A 10,000-nucleotide genomic window follows, 5' to 3' on the forward strand; every position below is an offset into this window, starting at 1 on the left:
TTCCATTCTCATCCTTTAAAGTATGGCTATACATCTGTTGGCACCCTGTTCCAAATCTTCTTTACCTGTAGCGTTTCCTTATATATATATATATATATATATATATATATATATATATATATATATATATATATATATATATATATATATATATATATATATACATATATATATACATATATATATATATATATATATATATATATATATATATCTTTATATATATATATATATACATACATATATATATATATATATATATATATATATATATATATATATATATATATATATCTTTCTATATATATATTTATATATATACATATATATATATATATATATATATATATATATATATATATATATATATATATATATATATATATATATATATATATATATACGTATATATATATATATATATATATATATATATATATATATATATACATATATATATATATATATTTATATATATATATATATATATATATATATATATATATATATATATATATATATCTTTCTATATATATATATATATATCTATATATATATATATATATATATATAGATATATATATATATATATATATATATATATATATATATATATATATATATATATATATATATAATCTATACAATAGAGCAACTGCAGAACTTATATTGGTCGAAAATAAAGTGACTCCCAGAATACTAAATTGATAATTTTTTTTTACCTGGCAGAACTGTTGGTGAAAATGACAAAAAAAAAGGAAATCTGACTGATTGCAATAATTACAGATGCATCACACATAGGTCAGTTCTCATAAAAATATGTAGTATGCTCATTATAAAGACGCTAGAGAGAAAGATTGATAAAAGCTAAGAGATGGACAAGCAGGATTTAGAAAGGGTAGAAGTTGTACTGATCAAATTTTCTTTTTAAAAATAAGTGGTACAGCAATGTGTAGAATATAAAAATCCACTTTTGATGGCCTTTTTTTGTGCACTATGTAAAAGCCTTTGCTGGTGTGTGAAGATTCCTATGATATTAAGAAGTTCCTCTTATAAATATGTAAATTTGATTATGTCTGTTCAGGAGCATAGCGAGTGCAAAGTTAATGTTAATAGAGTCCTATCAATTAAATTTCCTGTGAACAGTGGAGTAATCCAAGGGAATGCATTGTCACCTACGTTGTTTATCATTATCATGGATTTTGTATTGCATAGAAGAGTTGGGGCTGGTAGAGAAGGATTGGAGTAGATTAGTAACAGGAAATTAGCCGACCTAGAGCATGCTTATGACACTCTCATTATTGCCAGAACACTACAGAACTTGCGAACCTTGCTTATCAGAATGCATGAAATATCACATGAGGTAGGGCTCTAGGTAAGTAGAATAAAGACAGAGAGGATAAGAACGGATTATGAAAGGGAAGATGAAAGATCATTGGAAAGAGAAAAGATTAAAGGGTTGAAATCATTTAAATATTTAGAAACTGTGATCTCTAACATAGGATCTTTAGAATTTGAGCAAGATGGAAGATTGATAAAGGCAAATGGGACAATGACTAAGTTAAGTAAAATTTTCGAATCAAATCGCCTGAAATTACATATATCAATCTGGCTATACATCAGTTTAGTAAGATTGGTGTTACTGTATAGACATGAGTCGTGTATTGTGGAGGATTGATTTTTGTTTTATATTTATTTATTTTTTGTTGTTTGACAAATCCAGAGAGAGAGAGAGAGAGAGAGAGAGAGAGAGAGAGAGAGAGAGAGAGAGAGAGAGAGAGAGAGAGAGAGAGAGAGAGAGTGAGTGTGTGTGTCAGCAAGCGAAAAGTACTTAGTGTATCGATTGTTTGTGGTGAGAAAGACTGTTGGTATAATTGAGATTGTTTCTTTATGTTTTTAGCTAGGTTAGGACAGTGGTGCAAGTCTTGGGCAAATGCTTATTTTGATTTGACTGCAGCAAGAGGCAGTTGTGTGAATGCTGGACTGCTCTTGTTATATTTTTTTTACAAGCGTGGAAGTGTTTTGTTTATTTCGACAGTAAGTACAATTTATTTATCTTTGGTAGGAGTGATTCTGAATAATAGAAAGTTTATTATTCAGCTTTGATTATAGTGCGATAGTTTAGTTAGCTAGGAGTGTTCGGAAAGTGTTTTTCTTTTTTATTTTGCAGGCCGTAATTCCTCCTTGGGAGAGATTTTTCCTTTGGACTCCTTTGGAGAACCTATTTTTGAATGCTGATTTAAAGTTGCTGACCTGGCCTGAAATTGATTGTATTTAGACTTCTCTTTTCGATTGCTCAACCGTTCATGACCTGGCCTGTTTTTTTTTTTTAAGATTATGTATGATGATGATGATAATGATGATGATGATGATGATCTTGACACCCATGACCCCGAGCAGTTAAGGCTGTTATGGTATATTAAGACTTTCTTCTGGTTTCATATAGTGGTGTTGTGCCAATAAAGACAGTTGGCTTAGTGAATGATTACTCAAGTGTTAGTGAACACACACAATACATATGTTTTTTTGTGTGTGTTTTGAAGTTAGGGTTATGTTGAATTCAAGTTTTATTGATTTTGAGGGGTATATTTGATTTAGGATTTTTTTTTTTATGAATTGTTTGAGTTTTAAGAAATATAGTGTTAAGGTTATAGTTTGTTTTTATTTCCCTTCTGCCCAAGAGTCCAGTTGATAACGTAAGGGGAAAGTTTGTGCAGAGGACACATTTATCAGTTAGTGTGATCAAGAGTGTTGGGGTTGTTCCTGCGACATCCCGCCATATTATTTTGGCAAAGGACTGAATTAGGATAAGAAATTAGATTTGACTGGATAATGGAAGAACATTTAAAGATATTAAGGGAGGTATTATGGTTGGTTAAAGAGCGAGAAGAGGAGTTGTCCATAGAGAAAGAGAAGTTGTTGCATGCGAATGCGAGGCTGAGTTGTGAGAATGAGGAGATGCGAAAGGAAATGAAAGTGCTAAAGGGAACCGTAGAGAGAGTGGAAGAGGTCGTTGAGATAAGGATGCGTGTGAATGAGGAACGAATGGAAGCTATGATAGGGAAAGTAATGGGAATGATGAAAACATTCATGGGTGAATATGCAGTCGGAGGAGTGGTTTTTGCTTCGGGTAATGGGGTGATAGTGGAAGAGAAGGCTAAGGTAAGTGATAATGGAGAAGGGAGTGATAGTGAGATTGAAGATAAGGGAATTAGGCATAATAAGGATGAACAGATATGTGATAGAAAGAATGAGAAGAAAGGTAAAAGTAATGTGAGGAGGGAAAAGAAGAAAGGTCAAGATGAGAGTGAGGATGATCATGAATGGGTGAAAGTGGTAAGTAAGGAAAAGGGTAGGAAGGGAATGATTAAGAATAGGAATATAACTGTTGAATTGGAATCGTTATATTCGAATGAGGAAGAAGGAAAAAAGAAGGGATTGGGCAGTGAAGATAGTAGTGAGAATGAAGTTGAAGTTTATAAGACAGTGGTTGTGAGAGAGGTACCGAGGTGTGAAAGGTTTAATGAATATAGCACTAGGGATGCGTGTGACTTCTTTAGGGAGTATGAAAGGTTCTGTCAGGCTAAGTATGGTGATAGTAAGAGAGTTTGGGCTAGGTAGTTAGGAGAATATTTGACAGGGTATTTGTTGACAATGTATGGTGTGATAATGAGTGTAGAGGATGTTGATTATGAAAGTGTGAAAAAAAGAATAATTGAACACGTAAAACATATGAAAGGGAGTGTTAGGTATAAGCGTAAGAGTGATTTTGATGAATCACAGATGAATGTAGGAGAGGTAATATTGATGTAAGTATGTAGGTTGGAGACGTTAGCTAGGAAAAAGTATGGGGATGAAGGCATAGATGAGAATAAGGAGTTAATAAGGAAGTTTTTGGCTACAGTACCTGAGAATGTGTGTGAATTTATTAATTTGAAATGGAACGAAAAAATGAAGTGGACGCAAGAGAGATTGACATGGGATGATATACTTGAGATAGTTGAGGACTATGAGTTGGATAGGTGCATGAAAGAAAGTAAATCTGTGAGTGTAAGAACTGGATTGGCAGAAAGTGTAATAGAATTTGGTAGTTATAAGGATTCAATTTTGAGAGGGCCAAGGAGGATAGCTGATCAGGTAATATATAGGAGTGTTAGGGCAAGTAACGGAGGAACTGGGAAAGCAAATGGTGGTTTTAGGCAGAGTAATTGGCATAATAGGGATAGGAGGGTGAGTGCGCATCGAGGTATGTCAAATAGTCGTGTCCGTGATGAAATGTGTTATAGGTGTGGAAAGGAAGGTCATAAGAAGAATGAATGTAGATGGGGTCTAGGTGCTTGTTTTGGATGTGGTGAGGTAGGGCATAGAATTAGCGAGTGCAAGAAAGAGAAAGGGGTAAAATGTTATCGGTGTAGTATGACTGGGCACATAGCGAGTGGATGTCGTAGTAATCGTATGAATGTGATTTATGGTAATTGTGGTAAGGATGGTCATTATGCCAGAATGTGCAAGGAGCCACGGGGTAAGTATACTGAATATGGTGTAGATGGGCATGTAGCTAGAGTATATAGGAAAAAGAGATTAAGTCAGCCAGGATGTTCGGGAAACTAGAGTATAAGAGGGTTTAGCTGGGAAGAGTCCTCGAGTGTGTGCGAAGTGAATGCGATCCATGTTCGTGAAGGTTTAATGCATGAAGACGTGATGTGTGAAAGAGCTTATGACTGCATGAATACAAAAGTAAATTTCAATGGAATAGAGAGCTAGTTGGTCTGATTGATACTGGTTGTGGTGTCAATTTAATGTTTAGGAATGCGTACGATAAGGGAAGGGACGTTTGTAAATTTAGGGGGTGTAAAGGTGAAGTAAAAGTTATTGGTAATTTAAGGGTCTGTGTAGGGAAAGTTACGTGAAAATTTTATGATTTGGTGGCTGATGATGGAAAATAATGATTTTTATGTGGTTGAGGGAGTGAATGACATATGATGTCTTGTTATGTTATAAATTCTTGAAAAAATGTGGTATGATCGTACATCCTAGTGTAAATATGATAAAGATGAAAGTTAAGGGTGAATTTGGTGGGGAATTTTATTCGAATGAAGATGGTAGTGTATGTACGAAGGTATGGAAAGGTGTGCCATTAATAGCGAAAAAATGTTTTAAATTGTCAAGAGATGCGAGTGAGGTTGTCAGTGTAAAAGTTGTGTGGCTGAATAGTCTGGGAATTGCCAATGGTGACAATTGTGAATACATAGTGGAAGGTTCGGAAGCAGGTAATTTAGTGAAAACAAGTGTGCATGTGTATGATGGTATTTTGAATTTGTAGGAGCCGAAGGTGTATGTGAGCTTGTTGCCGACTGTAAGGAGGAAGAGAATATGGGGTATATGAGAGGGTGATTGCATGGGATGTATGTATACGTTGGTCAATGTAGAGGATGAAAGGTATGTCAAATTGAGACATGTTATGACATGTAAGATAAAGCAGGATGACGAATGGGATTGTGAAAGTTTGAAAGAAAGAATTAATGTATAAGTAAGGATGTAGAAAGGGGAAATTTTATAAGTAAAATTGAGGATAGAAATAAGTATGACAAGGGTGTAAATGTACATGTGAGTTTAGAAGATAAATGTATTAATGCAGATGAATCAAGGCTGAGTATGAATGATACCTATAGTGTGTGTGGTTTTTCCCTAGATGATGTAAAAGAAAGTATGAGGAATGCGAGAATGAGAGATAGGAGAATGATAAGTAGTATGAATGAATCTTTTATCAAAGTAGAAAAAGGTTTTGATGAAATAGATGAATTGCTTACAGAAATAAGTGAGATGATAATAAGGTAAATGGGATTGTACATGATATATTAGATAATAGGGATTTAGATAGGAATAGTGTTAATGTAGTAAATGATTGTGATAGGAAGAAGTCAATGAGAGAGTGTATGAAGGCCCAGTTACTTGGAGTAGAGGTCCCGTTCCCAACTGTGACGAGGTAATGAAAAAATAATGTAAGTGGTTGTGTGGAAATGTAGAAGCATTCGGCAAAGTAAGGGGGGAGGAATGTGGAGGATTGATTTTTGTTTTATTTTTATTTACTTTTTGTTGTTTGCCAAATCCAGAGAGAGAGAGAGAGAGAGAGAGAGAGAGAGAGAGAGAGAGAGAGAGAGAGAGAGAGAGAGAGAGAGAGAGATAGTGTGTGTGTGTGTGTATCAGCGAGCGAGAGGTAGTTAGTGTATTGATTGTTTGTTGTGAGAAAGACTGTTGGTATAACTGAGATTGTTTGTGTTTTTAGCTAGGTTAGGACAGTGGTGCATGTCTTGTGCAAATGCTTATTTTGATTTGACTGCAGCAAGAGGCAGTTGTATGAATGCTGGACTACTATTATTATATTTCTTTACCAGCATGGAAGTATTTTGTTTATTTCGACAATGAGTACAATTTATTTATCTTTGGTAGGAGTGATTCTGAATAATAGAAAGTTTATTATTTATCTTTGATTATAGTTCAATAGTTTAGTTAGGTAGGACTGTTCGTAAGGGTTTTTCTTCTTTATTTTGCAGGCCGTATTTCCTCCTTTGGAGAGATTTTTCCTTTGGATTCCCTTGGAGAACCTATTTTTGAATGCTGATTTATAGTTACTGACCTTGCCTGGAATTGATTTTATTTAGACTTCTCTTTTGGATTGTTCAACTGTTGATGACCTGGCCTGTTTTTGAAGATTACATATGATAATGATGATGATGATGATGATGATCTTAACACCCAAGACCCTGAGGAGTTAAGGCCGTTATGGCAAATTAAGACAGTCTTCTGGATTAAAAGGATTCAACAATATTCCTTTGGATATAGTCATTTACATGTACTATTTTTCTCCTGTACTAAAGGTAGAAATTTGAATATAACCCCAGGTCTGTTTTCCATTAATCCAATATTATCCTTTTATGTAAAATCTGACCTTCCCGGAATTATTAGAAACTGATAGCTTTTGGATCCCCTTCTCCTGTATAAGTACAATGTCTTTGTATATGTATTCTCATTGTTGAGTCTGTTGATGTCCCTAATGGACGAAAGTACTAACTCCAATCAAGTCTTTTCATTTTCCATTTCGTGTCTATAATACATTTTATATTCATCATGTGTCACCTTTCGTGATTTCTACACATGGACCCCATGCGTAACTTTTGCCTCATTTTCCCTTTCCTATCTTATCTCTTAAAGGACTTTCAAAACTCCCTGGTGAAAGCCAACTCTACTAGACTCCAACGAAAATTTTTGCATTGTTGTTTAGAGGAACATATGATCCCTAAAACGTTACTCCCAGCTCGACTAAGAAAAGAGATCGACCACCCATTTAGTGATTTCAGTGTTCTCTCCCTGAAGAAATACCTGGAAACTACAAGAAGGACAGGACAACAACTATTCAAAAAGTTATGGAAGGCTAAACATGATTTTATGCGGGGTGTTCCTCTTGACTGGAGAACACCCTTATTAAACGTTATCTACTCCCGACTTAGAGAGAAATTACAAGTTTTAAGGGTTCATTTGGTAAATAAATAGAATAGACTAATACAGGCAAGTGATTGGAACAAGTATTTTCAAGATAATTGTGTTATAAATTTTTCTGATAAACTTGTATCAAGTGAAGTAAAAAAGGCTTTGGGATATGGTTTATCATTGGCAGTAAATAAAAAACCTAATAGTGTAGATATTGCTTCTGCCTTTGTAAAATTGGAAAAAAGCCAAGAATATTCCCCAGTGTAACATCGACATTGCTAAAGGGCTTATATAGTCCGTGACGGGATATGCAAACACCTGCAATTTCCCTAAACGTTTTTTTAACAGCCTTAAAATCCTTGAAAAATTACTGTGAATTGCATATTACTAAACCAGTTAAAGCTAATGCATTAGTTATTATGAACAAAACCCCTTATTTAGAAAAGATGTATGTACTTTTATCAGATGTTTCCACTTATATAAAACTAAGAGTTAATCCCGTAGACAATGTCATCGAAGATTTTAATAAAAACTTAAAATCTATCATAAAACAAGATAAATCCTTAATTGCTGCCTTTATCTCTACTGGTCCGTCTTTCCCTTATTTATATTGTTTAATCAAAACCCATAGAACAGGAAATCCAATCAGGCAAATTATCAATGCTACAGGTTCTATTAACTATAAATTGTCCAAATATTTAGTCAAATTACTTTCCACTATCTTAGGATCTATTTCAATCTTTTATATAAAAAAATCTGTTGATCTTTGCAAAAAATTTCAAAAGTTAACCTTACGACCAGAAATGGATTAATAAGTTTTGATGTGACTTCGTAGTTTACCAAGGTGCCGGTTGATGACTTATTGTATTTCCTGTCGAGTATTTTAGATGCTTATGAATTATCTTTATCAACCCATTCTATTATTGAACTCATGTGTCTGTTCATTAAAAAAGTGTAAATTTACTTTCAATGGATATTACTATGGATAAGTTTTTGGTATGGCTATGGATAATCCTTTGTCCCCACTTTCATCCAACATATATATGAAGTTTTTTGGATCTAGATTAATTTCTTCAGTGTGGTCTTCCCAAATTGGTTGGTATCGATATGTTGACGATCTAGGTATTTTAGAAGAAAATTTTAATCTTGAGGGTTTTGTTTCAATCATTAATTCATTTTTACTATCTATAAAATTTACTATAGAAAATGAAGAAAATAAACGTATCCCCTTTTTAGACATTTTAATAGTTAGAGAAACCGATAAATTCAAGTTCTCCATATATAGAAAGGCTACCCATAATTTTTCATATATACATTTCTAGTCCGGTCATTCAGTTGTTTCCTTAGGGCATTTAGAATTTGTAGCCCAGAGTATATTGATGACAAATTCACTAAAATTGAAAAAAAAAATAAAACAAATCTTTGGTATCCCAAATATTTCTTAGAAGAATGTATGAATAAGGCTAAGAAAACATTTTATAGTGTCCAGTTGGAGAGGAAGGAAACCATTAATAATGATATGCTTTATTTGCCATTTCATGTTTGCTTTTTAGATGTTATACCCCTTTGGAAAAAACTAGACATTGGGGTAGTGTTTAAATATAATTGTACATTAAAAAATATGTTGATTAAGAATAGTTCTGGAAATGATAATAATGTAATATATAGCATTCTTTGTTCAGAGTGTAACTTATTCTATGTCGGCCAAACATCCAAAGGTATCTAAGTCAGATTAAAAAAAAAAAAGGGTGGCCTTTTCCAGGGGTTCTCTTAATAATGCCTTGGCCTCCCACTGGTTAGGGTCAAGTCACAGTATTGGATGGTGAGAGGCGAAAGAAACACTTTACTTACTTTACTTTGATGGCTGCTTTTCCAGTCCCATACAGCAGGGGAACCTCACTCGCTACAGGACCTCCACTGTCATTTTACCCTATTCGTTTAGAGTTATTAATGTTTCATGTCTCGTATTCTTCATTTATTGTTAAATTGTCACTGTCAAAAGACTCATGAAATAAGAAAGTCTTCAGTTTCCTCTTCAAAGCCTTAATGTCTTCAATCATTCGAATGTTTCGTGGGAGCCTATTATATAGTCTCGGGGCTGCATATTTAAAGGCTCTAGAGCCTAAACTAGACATATATCTAGGTTCCAACAGTTTGAAACCATCTGTAAGTATTCTCGTGTCGACACGATTTGTTGGCTGCGCAATATGTAACAATTCTCTTAAGTATTTTGGACGCACAGTTCTCATAACTTGGTGGGATATTGTACATATTTTAAATTATATCCTCGTTTTAATCGGCAGCCAGTGTAAATCAGTTAGTAAAGGGGTAATCGTTTCTCTAGGTGGGATGCCTTTTATCAGTCTTGCTCCTCTGTTTATTATGTTTTGAAATTTCTTGAGTTGCACTTTTGGAAAATTGTAATAGATTGAGTTGCAATAGTCAATCCTGGTAATAACACAGTTTATCACAAGTTTCTTTACAGAATTTTCTTGTAGGTACCATTTTATAT

At 33.7% G+C, this 10,000-nt stretch overlaps 1 pseudogene; it reads left to right on the forward strand.

The window, feature by feature from the left end:
- The first annotated feature begins 2,832 nt into the window (after nt 1–2,832).
- On the forward strand, nt 2,833–4,404 carry LOC137657425 (uncharacterized; annotated as a pseudogene).
- The last annotated feature ends 5,596 nt before the right edge of the window (nt 4,405–10,000 follow it).

The sequence above is a fragment of the Palaemon carinicauda genome, chromosome 18, assembly GCF_036898095.1.
Source record: "Palaemon carinicauda isolate YSFRI2023 chromosome 18, ASM3689809v2, whole genome shotgun sequence".
In the NCBI taxonomy this organism is placed as follows: Eukaryota; Metazoa; Arthropoda; class Malacostraca; order Decapoda; family Palaemonidae; genus Palaemon; species Palaemon carinicauda.